Here is a 12,995-nt window from a genome sequence, read left to right as displayed (position 1 = left end):
AAATAATAACTGTTATGTTATTTTTGTTACCTCTAAACTTGCTAGATGTGTTTATAAAAAATTCATGCTTTCACGCTAAATCATCTGTAAATGTTTCGTATGAGTGCCAATTCTAAGTTCGTGAACGTACTTTATCACCGTTGAAATGTCATAAAAACTTTAGATCGCCTAATAAATCAGATCTGTTTCGTAGGTGTACGGCGGAGATGCCACATTTCGACGATGCAGAGAAGTGGAGCATTAAAAGTTTTACCGACCGGGACCAACTGTTTCAAGTGGCCGCACATGAATTTGGTCATTCGCTCGGTCTGAGTCACTCCGATGTGAGAAGTGCCCTGATGGCCCCATTCTATCGCGGATATGAACCATCGTTTGAACTGGACAGCGATGATATTATGGGAATTCAAGTAAGTTTTGACTCGCACTTACTTCGAGGTGAAACAACTTCGGCTTTGATACCTATTATACTACACATAGGTGTCAATTTGAAATGAAATGAATGCATAACTGTATAAATGCACAATATAGTATGTTAGATCATAGGTTTCTAAATTATTTTATGTCGTGGATTCCTTGGCTTTGTTATGAACCACCTATTCAACTGATCGATTTCATTTCTTCTTTCTTTAGTTTATTAATAATGTTCGACTATCACACATTGGAAACGATTTTGTAAGGTTTAAACTCACATCTCAAAGCAAATGATGTCATCTCTACGTTGTACTCTATTGTGGCCATTAATCACGTGAGGTTTTTAGGGAGAGGGTGTTTTTGATAAGAAATCACGAAATATCACCGCGTGGGGGAGAAGATTATTAATATTACGTTATTTATTTTTTAAACAATTTTTTTTAAGTTCAAACTTTCGAAAAAAACAAAACTTTTACTTTTTTCACGTAACTAAAAATACATGCGATGTTTGGTGGGGGTGGTAATTTTGAATATCACCATGTATCACCAAGGGGAGGGGGGTCCAAAAATTCTTAAAAACTCGCTCACGTGATTAATGGACGCCCTCTAACCACTTATGCTACAACTTACACATCTCTAGAAAAAAAACTAAATTTGTAATTACTTTTTAGTTTATATTACTACACGACTTATTATTATTTAGATATTAACGTGATCCACTACCGTGAATCCCCATTTTAATTTGGTGAATTGGGCCCTGAGGTCTACATGTGGACCATTTTGGCAATCACTATGTCAGATGATAATTTTATAAAAATTATTTTCATACATCTAGACCAAAAAATCTTATCGTTAATATTACAAAGTTAGTATACTACTGTTTCTGCTGCACAGTTTATGATCGAAGTTCATCTCGGTTGATTAAAAATTCATTTTGGCAATGAGTTTTGATACTAAATTTTTATTTCAAAAGCAATACTAATACTCTAGAAATTTTTTTACTACATGGCAGCCTTCTTCTAAGAAAATTTACAAGTCTTGTCATAAAATACAAAACTATTCGCAACTCTTTTTACTACCGCATCCAACATATATGAAACAAGTTTCTTCTTGTATTTTCAAATATATTAGAATATTCAAAGCAGTAGTAATTAATGACACTATACGTAATATTTTTATTGTCTTCTTGAAACACAGTAGAACCTCGATTATTCGGACCTCAGTTATACGGATTTGCGATTATCCGAACTACTAACCGCGACAGTATTTATATGTATATGTACATACTATAATTCGAATTTCGCACGATTTATGCTGCAATTCAGTATATGTATGTAATATGATCTAAGAAAATATATATGTGCATTATGCTTCATACAATGGATATCCGAATGCCTATCGACAACAATTAGTCCGGTTAATCGAGGTTCTACTGTAATTCAAAATTATTCAGATGAATTTACTTCAACACGTTAATTCCATGACAGTAATATTTGTCCGACGCTAAGAATTCTACATAAACCATGACAGACATATATCTGAAAATTTCTTGGCTTGGCGCGAGAAATTGTGCATTTCCAGAAATTTTTTCCAGAGTTTTTTTTTTCTTTGATACATCACGTTTTCTTAGTATATTTTAACTAAATTATCTAATAAAGTTATCATGGACGTGAATATTTTTGTGATTATATCGTGGCGATTAAGGTATTAAAGTTCACCACAACTCACATAAGTGTTTCTCAAGAATGCCTATAAGAAAAATTCTCTTCGATTTAATTATGATATTAATAGTCATTTACCATTTCAGGCTCTTTATGGAAAGAAATCAAAACTGGCACCAAAACGTCCAGCAGCTGCAGCACCTACAACATTGCGACCAACCGACAAGAAAAATTCAGTACTTTGTACAGATCCTAAAATTGACGCATTGTTCAATTCTGCAAGTGGTGATACTTTTGTTTTCAAGGGAGAAAATTATTGGAAGTAAGTTATTGATAAATTCGTTTTTCTGTACCAAAGTTAGATCATCATCAGATTGTATAGATTTAATGAACCAAATTGCACATATAATATTTTTCCGTATTGAAGATATTAATGTGTGAATTATCTTTACCCAGATTGACCGAGGACGGTGTCGAAGTGGGTTATCCTAAAAGGATATCCGACACTTGGCGTGGCCTACCGGGTCATATAGACGCTGCGTTTACCTACAAAAACGGCAAAACATACTTCTTCAAAGGAACTCAGTATTGGAGATATGCGGATAAACGGATGGATGGCGCTTATCCCAAAGAAATATCAGATGGATTTACTGGCATTCCAGATAATGTCGATGCCGCATTAGTCTGGAGCGGTAACGGCAAGATTTACTTCTACAAAGGTAAGTGAGTCCGCGGATTTAAGAACTTCGTAGATCAATGGAACTATGTGGAATATAAGAAACTGATGGCTTTTAGTTAAATCCTGTGAATCATTTTCACAGATTGTAGTAATGAACAACAGAAGAATATTTTTGTTGATTGGGATAGATAGTTTATTCTTGGGTGCGGAAGGTATATTGTTTTACCAGTAGACTAGACGGCTGGATACATAGAACTCGATTTTACTACTATCATGACAAAAGAATTTTTAAAAATATAAATTTTTAAAGTTCTCAAGTCCTCAAAAATAATCTTGAACGCAACTAAAATTAATTAAATAATCATTGATTAAGGGGTTATTCTAGTGTAGAAATTCAAAAAAATCGTTTTTTTTTATTGCATATTTTCAAAGTTTAACTATCTAAGAATATGGGTACGAGAAGGTTTTTAAAAAATTTGAATTATTTTCGGAGATATAGGCATTTTACTTACTCAGTCCCCATACTGGTTTGGCTTGACGCAAAACTTTAAATGCGTTTTTCTCAGTACAGACTTTTTCAATACTGTTGACACGATTTCCCGAGTTTGAATCGACCGATTTACTTGAAATGTTCAGAGAGTCTTGTTTATAGACCTATCTATATCCCGAACTAGGATTATCCCCAAATTCCAATTTTTTACTATTTTTAAAAAATTCGAGAAACTCAAAAAATAGTAAAAAAACACTTTTTTTTCAAACAGTCGCCAATTTGTGAAAAAAAATTGGGCGATCGCGACATCATTGTAGATTAATAATCTGTTTATTTTTTGCATTTCCAATGGCTAGGAGGGCTGAAATCATATCATGTCAAGATTGAGGTGCCATTTTTTTGAGACCACCCACTTTATCAGCTGCCAGTTTTTACAATTTTCAACATTTTCATTTTTTAATTGTTGTATTTTAATAATATTAACAAACAAGTGGTATAAAATGGATAGTAAAAACATTCATTGCTTTCTTTTACGACACTTTAAAAATGACCTAAAATTCATCGCTCTACACTAGAATACCCCCTTAATATAGTGAACATTTTATCACGTTTGGCTTGTTTTTCCATTGATACAATGTATTTGGGGTAATTTACTTCTTAATGATGTATTATTATATAATTTTCTTGGAAATTTTTCTAAACTTGAACTCATATTTTCCAGGAACGAAGTTCTGGAGATTCGATCCTACGCAAAGGCCACCGGTAAAGGCAACTTATCCTAAACCAATTGCTAATTGGGAAGGTGTACCAGATAATTTAGATGCCGCTCTTCAATATACGAATGGATACACATACTTCTTCAAAAATGGTCAATATTATAGATTTAATGACAGGACATTCTCCGTAAGTACCATTTGGTTAAGATCTATAATAGATTGATTAAGGAAATAAATATAAAGCAAATGTTGAATTTTTAAACACATTGATTTTTGTGAAAAATTGCTTCCGAACTGAGGTTTATATGTAATTATTTTACATGAATTTAATTTCTGATTCTTGTCTTTTACCAAAGGTGGATGCCGCAGACCCAGCATTCCCAAGAAATGCTGGTCATTGGTGGTTTGGCTGCAAAACGACGGGAGCGTTAGGTAACTTAGAAAATGAAGTAGATGGAGTTGAGCAAAGTCAGCCTGGAGGTTTGCATTTGGAGTCAAATAGTGACACTATTCTAGATGCGGGTGAGTGGTGCTTTAAAAATTATTGTCGTTTTTTGAATATATTAAAATGAAGTCATATTTATTAAATAGAAATTTTGTATATATATTTCAAATGATTTGGATAAATTATAAATAAATACTACAAAAATTTTGTACAGATATTAACCTTAAATGTATGATGTATGACTAAAAATTTAACACATTTCTTATATTTTAAACAAAAAAATCTTACTAACTTTTGCTAAGACTAACATAATTTAATTATAACCATCATAATATTAGATCTAACAGCAAGTAGTTAAAGCATATCATTCCATCAAATTTCACACTCTTGTAATACATTTACATCTTAACAAAGATGCATTAACAATTCCTAATAACAAAGAAAACATTTCAAAATTAACGGGGCAAGAAAATCTAATTTAATATTTATTCCATTTGTTATAGTTGAGTTTCTAGTAATAAAGCAAACTTTAGCATGACTAACTTGTTTATATTCCTTCCACCATTTGGATATTTGCTTTCTCGAGAATGAATACCTGAAAGTTCCATTAACTTAACACTGATTCAAAAACAAGTCGCAACCGCTCTGAATAATTGATTTAGATTCTGATTTCATTCTGTCAACTCTCTTTATCAGGATCGTACTTCAGTTTCCCATTTAGACTGGTTGTAATCGTCATAAAGTTCTTTTAAAATTCATAGATTCACGCTATGGTGTCTAATAAATAGAACCAATGTTGTAAAAAGTAATTATCCAAAAATTAATTTATTTGAAGTGTATATAACTGTATTAAAATTACTGAACGTTTTCAAATTTTCTCAAGCCTTTCGAATTCCGCACCACCAATGGCCAACTTGTGTTGCCACATCACTCCCTGTTAAATGAAAAAATCGTTCGCGTATTTATTGATTAAACACATACTTCGTTATCGCATGGTATTATAACTTACATATGAATTTAATATTATATATCAACAGTTTTTTCTATGCTGTTATGTATGTGATAAATTTTTACGAGTCTCCTTTAATTTATATTTTCACAAAAGTAAGAGTTTTGCTATTGGATCTCATTATAAAATTTTTATAAACTGGAACTATTTATGTAGTATTATTTACTAACTCTTAGTAGTTTTAATTGCAAATTAAATAAAACCAGTAATTATGTCGAGAAATAAAAGTCGATCAAAGCCTTCCGGCGGTATCTACTTTAAGAGCAATGAAAAATGTTGATTATTTGTTTTCAAAGTGGACTAACTTTAAAATACTGAACTTATATATTTATATAGGTATTGTTTGTAATTAAATTAAATTAATATTGGTATATAATCAAGTTAGTTTTGTCTAAGTTTTACATAGAAATAATAGCTAGATTATTAATTTTTTCTATATATCTAACAACGTGAATCTCGATATTTGGTATTTGGGATTTTGGTTTAACATTTTCAACTGGCGAAGTAAATTAATCAACCTTACTATGATGGAGTCAAATGCTTTAGCTTAAGAATAATAAACGACAAATGAAGCACCACTCATCTAATTGAAAGTTTTTCTTGAACAAATAATTTTAAAGATAAAGCTAACGACAGTTCAGAGGATAATTGGCAGACGAAACCATAACCAGGCTGGCTCAAGTAACAACTTTTTAATTATATTTTTATTTTTATCACGTCACTAACTTATTGAAAATTTTAGTATTTTGGCACGCGTTTTTATCACATATTTGTAGTTTATTGCGGTTTTGGGTTGGTTATTTTAAGCACTTCGTGTATGGTAGATAGAATTATAATCTGTAGTATTTATTTTAGATTTGAAAGTATATTAGTATTATCTAGACATCTCTGCAATTTTTTTATATAGTATCTTAGAAAACGTTTTCAGATCTTAAAGCAATTGAACTTGTTTGAAAAGAAGCATCTGCCGCACAAAAAAATATTTTTAATTTTTCACTTAGGATAATCAGATATTTTTGTGTTCTAGCATTTTTAAACAAAATATATTTGCATGTATTGGTTTTATATTAGCATTAGTGAGCATTTTGGCACGTATTTGATTATGTTGTGTGTTTTGTGTATTTTCTAATCTATTGTGATCGTCCAATCGCATGCACCAAATAGTATGTAATCGTTTATATTATTATTTTAGCACGAATTTGTTTGCCTAATGAATTTAGAACCGCTAGTGGGCTTCTAAATATTAAGTCATAGATTTACATATGTTTGTAAACTATGGGAAATTTTTATGCCAATGATAAATTAGAAATTAGATATATATTTGCTATTAGTATTTAATAACAAATTTTATGCGTAATGTAATACGTTGGCAAATATGTGGACGCTTTCCTAAACTGTATCGGTTTGTTAGAAGAAAGTCTTTCTAACATGATTTCAAAATTTTTAAAAAATTCTCACTAAATGTACAGTCGCTTTGTAAAAAAATTATCGTTGTTTTGATATATTTTGTATAGGGTATTACAGAATTCAACGTCAAGTCGGAACAGGGTGATAGTTTTTATCGTAACTATGAAAAAAATTAGACAAAAAAGATAACACGTAATTATGAGCCTTTAGAGCTTTGGTGAAACTATGACCATTTTTCGGTTATTGGGTTAAAAATTATTTTTGTCATTTAAAATTTGGAGCAGTAATCGTGAATAACATTTGTAGGACCACAATCAAAAAAATAATGACACAATTGCCCCAAGTTTTTAGAAAATAACATTTATGAACTATGAATTTAAAATACTCACTAATTTGGGAATAAATTAAAACAGATCTTTTGGCAATTTTGGATTATTAAACGGTTTACTGTCATTGAATATTTTTGTAAAATGACTACGATTAATAGTAAATTGATAACTATTAGTTATGATTTTTTACAATTCATTAGACCTATTACCGGTAATAAAAATCTATACTAACTGTTGCCTTTTATGCCTGGGATTATTTTCATCAAATCTCAATTTTGGCCTTATTATTTATTATCATTAGCTTTACTACATATTATATGCAAAAATAAATATTTAATTTTATAAAAATTGACAAATTTTTGTAAATACCTAATATTACCTACTTTGAATATGTTGCAAGTATTAATTATAATAAAATAATAATTTGCTAGGTGAAGCATCGATCACTTGTTTGTCCATAATATATAAATCAAGGAAAATCTCGAGAATTTAACTAGGGTAACCCAGAATCTGAAACTACACTTATAATTCTTAAAGACGCTATTAACTTAGAGAACATTTAATATACTCCTTAAAAGTTTTAAAGCATTGGAAAGCCCTTCTGCAATATGAAAATTTAATAAGCATTGGGAAACTGCACAATCATATTAAATTAATGGAAATGAAAAGTCCCAAAATTAAAATATTTTAACATTGAATCATTAATTGAAATTGAAATATTTTATTGAAAATTAAAATATTTTAACTAAAAAATCATTATTACCAATTTACTTATTTCATTTTATGTTAACCGATGCAGTTTGTTTGCTTCTAAACGCTATTCATTGTGATTTCTGTTAAGTTTTGTTATTGTTTTAGTAGATGTATTATTTAGAAGCACGTGTTTGTTTGTTTGCTTGCAAATAGTTTTTGTTATAAATTTTTTTAGACTTATTATTTACAAAAGCACACCGTCTTTTTATTTGATTTTTACAGAAACCAACCTACATTCCGTAAATAGTCGACACTAGCGCTTCACAAATCTTGCTGCTGACAATGTGTGTGATTGTCAAAAATAAAAGAGTACGTGTTTTATTTAATTCGTACATATCTTTTATTATATTATATATTTATTTTTATATAATTATGCAAACGTATATAATGTGATATCGGATTTATTATCAGTAGATACACATATAACTCACCAGGAGCCAATTCTCGGAGGAAAATGTTATGGCAAGGCTATGTTACGTTGAATTTTGATATGAACTGGTAGTAAAAACTGTCAAAAAGCTATGAATTTGCTTTGTTTGTTTACGAATAAAACCTGAACTAAAAAGCACAAACGCCAAACGTACAATGTTATAAGCGCATCTTTCTAACATGCCCTTGATAACACTTGCGTGAAGTTAAGTTTTATATATGCTGTACCAGACTGCGCAGCAAATACATTTTTTTACCACCAATTCATATAAAGATTGGACCGTAATATAGCGTTTCCATAATATTTCTATTTTATCAAAAAATTGGCCCCATTATTTTCTTTGAAATTGATGTTTTATGTTAAATTGGTAACTGTTTTTGTTCCAAGCTTATAAATGTTTTATTTGTTTATAAAACAGTTTGTTACATATACATATTGTACAAATTGTATATAAATTTATTTGTACATATTGCAAATATTTAGTGAAATATGTCAAAGTGTGATATATGTATATAAAACCAATGCAAATATTTTTTTGTAATTACAGATTCAGATGCAGGATGTATATTATTTATAAAGACGAAAATTCAGATCATCCTTTGAAAGCTTATTCTATTGATATCGTTCAATTTTTTATATAATTTTATTATATTTTAGCAATTTATTTATGCCATAAACGTTGTTGCATAATACATTATAATTCATATAATATTTGATGATAGCATATGAATTTTCGTCTTTCCTTAGCTTAATATTTTAATCTGATTTCCCCGACTTTTTAAAAATTCATGCATTTATGTAATAACCCGAGAATAATGAACTTTCTATAGGGAATAATTCGAGTATTTTTGCATAAATCTTCATTTTAAGATTTTATATGAAATATAAAAAGCATGTAAATATGTAAATATTATCCAGGTGCAAAAATGTTCCTGGGTACTGTACATCTAAACATCTTAAAAAGCCAATTATTTTGAAGTTTTACATTCTAAATAAATAACATTAAATTCATAGTGATAGATTGAAAATAGTTTAAAAAATTAGAATGTAAATAAATAAAAATGTTGTAGGTGGCTAAATGCTCAGAGTAAGCGAGGCCAATAAATTAAAAAAAAAATAAATAAAGTGATTATCACAAAAATATATTAAATATTATTTAGATGCAACAGGACCAATTTTAGTTTAAATTTAGAAAATTTAGATGAAAAAGTTACTTACATTTTTTTCGCCTCAGGTAGTTGAAATGGTTCCATGAATTTTTCATTTGATAGCATCTGTAATAAAATTAATTTGTTAATAGGTAAAATAAAATATCAATATATATTAATATAGGATGCTAGCAACTTTTACAATAAAATGCTGATTTGAGTTATTTAAATATATTTGGTTACATACTGCACTTCACTAAAAAAAATTAATTTGAAAATCTACACGATTTGGTAGTGCAATTTTAAATTGGAACGATCATTATAATTAAAATTTAGATTGAAAAAGCATAAATATTGAAAATAGAGTAAAAATATAAAAACCCTCTTCACGCTATTATGAGAAGTCGATATAAAATATATTAACACGTTAATCGACATGTTAGTCATATGAGTCTGACGCTAAGAAGTTCCACAAAATACTTAAAGAACAAAAGTTTTGATATAATAGGGCCATTTTTTTTTGTTTTATAAAAATTTTTATTTTCTTTCAAATTTGGATACATTATATAGGCATTATGACTTACAAACTATGTACATCTATCGAATTGATAACAATACATTAAATTAAATTATATTTGTATATTCTATACGTATTACACTTATATACATGCGATATAAGTCATATATAGGTTTCATAAAAAATAGTGTTTTCTAAGAATTTTGGCAAACATTTTTTTTTTGATGCATTATGTTTCTTGAAAATTCTTCTGATATCGTGGCGACTAACGTGTTAAAAAATTGAATACCATGAAAGCATTTTTTGACAAAGTTGCTAGTGTCCAAACAATCTACATATAACCACATCCGCCACCTGCATTAAAAATGTTATTAATAATCTTGTTTTTATTTTTTTCTTTCTAAAAAATAGACGACTCTCAAAATCCCAGGCCAAACGAAGACAAGTCATCAGGCGCGCGACACTCAGCGCCGATGTCCATCCTAACCATGACACTTGTCATCTCTTCATCGGTCATCGTACTGACACGGTGGTGCGTGAACACGTAGTGAACAAAACATTCTATAACCGGTGTCAATTATTGCAACAGTTAGTTCACAACAGTCCCAATGCGTCAATTATGTCAATTATACATTCAAACAATCATCGATCGACAAACTATTAATGGAAAATGGAAAATGGAAAGCAGATTTCCTGCAGCTTTAAATGCATTGGAGACTGTTGTAATAGTTTACCACCTGATATTTGGACTTTTAAGTGATAGTTGCGCTTTGTAATGCTGGAACGTTATAAGAATTTTTGAGCGTATCAAAAAGCATCAGGGATGAGTATAATGTGTCTTATATTTATTTATTTAAATAAGGTTTATTAAATTGTTACAGCGGTCCGAGAACCGGACACTTTTTTATTGAAAATGGTAGAGCTTTAATAATTTTCAAATTAATCGAAATAACACCTGTTTTATAACAAGCACGATCAAAATTTTTTTATTATGATTTTGCATAACCATAATATAATTATTATTCATTTTGATATTTTTATTGTTTGTATCTTCGAAAAAAATGTCTTACAAATACATAACGTTGCCATAATAACGCTCTGTTACAGTCTATTTTATCGGAGAATTGGCCCCTAATGCAAAATTTTTGAGATTAGTAATATTTAAACCTTCAATTTTATATGATTACAAAATTTCTGGATATAATAAAAAATGAATTTAAAAGAGAGTCAAAACTGCAGTTTTTGCTATTTTCGACCAAAATGTAGTTTCGTTGTATAGAATAAATAATTACAGATTCATCCACTAGATGCATATCTATTTCTGGCATTACCGGGTAAAAGCTAATTTTCTCAATGTCTCAATTTCTCAAGCTCTATCATTTTCTCTATAAAACCTTTAAAATGCGCCAAATATTTTCATAGAATTTAATAGAATTATAAATTATTTCACACGTTACATGTGAAATTAATCCAGGACTATATGAAATGTGCCTTGTGATAGCATTCTCTTAGATAATAAGACTATCTGTTACTAGTATTATAGATATTGTGCGCATAATCGGGATGATCTCCAATTCGATGTGGAGTCAACATCTGACAATATTTAGTGAGTTATACTAAAATTTAAAATAAAATTTAGTTCGATACAAGTAGCTTAATCTGAATTGAAAATTGTGAATGCCGAATATATGGTCCTTTTGTTTTATGTACGGAAGTGACTGTTCATTATTAATATAAGAAATGTAAGATGATTGTGAGGTAGAACTCATAAGTGCAATTATTAATAAAATGTACTACTTTATGTGTTCTAAACATATATAAGTACATGCACAAAAATATTAATTATTAATTAGTGGTACATTTTATTGATGTTTTACGACTCGTTGATACATAATACAGCAATTATTGTTCAGCTATATTTTGTCAATAATAGTGTTTTATTTTAACATCATTTATGATATTGATAAAAAATTGAAGATATCATTACTTATTACATCATAAATTATAATTAAAGATAAAACTATTTTTTAATTTATATACTTACCCAAGCTTACTAAGCAAGCTTGTTATATTAGATTTTAATATTGATAATGTATATGATATAATTTGAAATAAAAAATAAAGAAGTCTTTAATATAATGCATATTTATTACTAATGATTTATTAACTTCCTGTAGGCTAAGTTATAGTAATCGCAAAAAAATCGAAAATGAAAATTTTTATATATCTTTACGTTTCAGATGTTTCTGAATATTTTGGCATACCTTAGAAAAAATAGATGTATGTGTGTGTGTGTGTATGTGTGTGCGTGTGTGAATGTGTGTTCGGATACAAATTTTCGTCGACGATTTCGGGAACACGGATGAAGAGATTTGGATAATTCAAAAAACATTCGATTCGTATTGATAAGGAGACGTGCTGATTAGTTTTTGGCGAAGGCAGATCTAGCCGTTCCGAAGATATGGGGCAAAGAATGCCAAAAACAGTAACTCAGTTTTTAAGAGAACGGAGCGTCCGATTTGAATAATTCAAAAAACATTTTACTTGTACTAACTAGATGAAGTACTGAATTTTCACGAGGGCAGGTCGGGGGGTTTGGAGATCTACTAAAAAAAGTAAAAAAATACCATTTGGCGGTCAAAAATGATCATTAGACATATGCACATCAAATTATCAGATATTTTATAGAGATTTTATCAATAAGTATAATTTTGTTTGCATTCCTATGAATTCCGTACCAATTCCTATCCGTTAGACGGCGGCGCGGTGCTTACGCGCTTCGATATTTTGTCTCCATGCAGTTAAAACAGTACGATTGCTTTGAAAAAAAGTTCAGAATTTCCAAAATATTTCAAAATACTCTTCAAAAAGTCTTTTTTTTTCAGAAAAAAATTAATTTTTGTCAAAAATTTATAGTTTCTCAAAAATCTAATTTTTCAGAGTAAATTTTTTTCAAAAATGTTAATCTTTAAAAAAAATAATTTTTGGCACGGGAAGTTC

General features: G+C 29.3%; 1 pseudogene; it reads left to right on the top strand.

Annotated features, from left to right (window-relative positions):
* The window catches only part of LOC113371067, a 96,587-nt pseudogene extending 85,466 nt beyond the window's left edge, over positions 1 to 11,121 (top strand).
* The last annotated feature ends 1,874 nt before the right edge of the window (positions 11,122 to 12,995 follow it).

The sequence above is a fragment of the Ctenocephalides felis genome, unplaced genomic scaffold (assembly GCF_003426905.1).
Source record: "Ctenocephalides felis isolate EL2017-DRISC unplaced genomic scaffold, ASM342690v1 CF-g0.4_SCAFFOLD_01492, whole genome shotgun sequence".
NCBI classification, from domain to species: Eukaryota; Metazoa; Arthropoda; class Insecta; order Siphonaptera; family Pulicidae; genus Ctenocephalides; species Ctenocephalides felis.
Note: the sequence above shows the minus strand (reverse complement) of the source record. Positions and strands in the feature narration are given on the sequence as shown.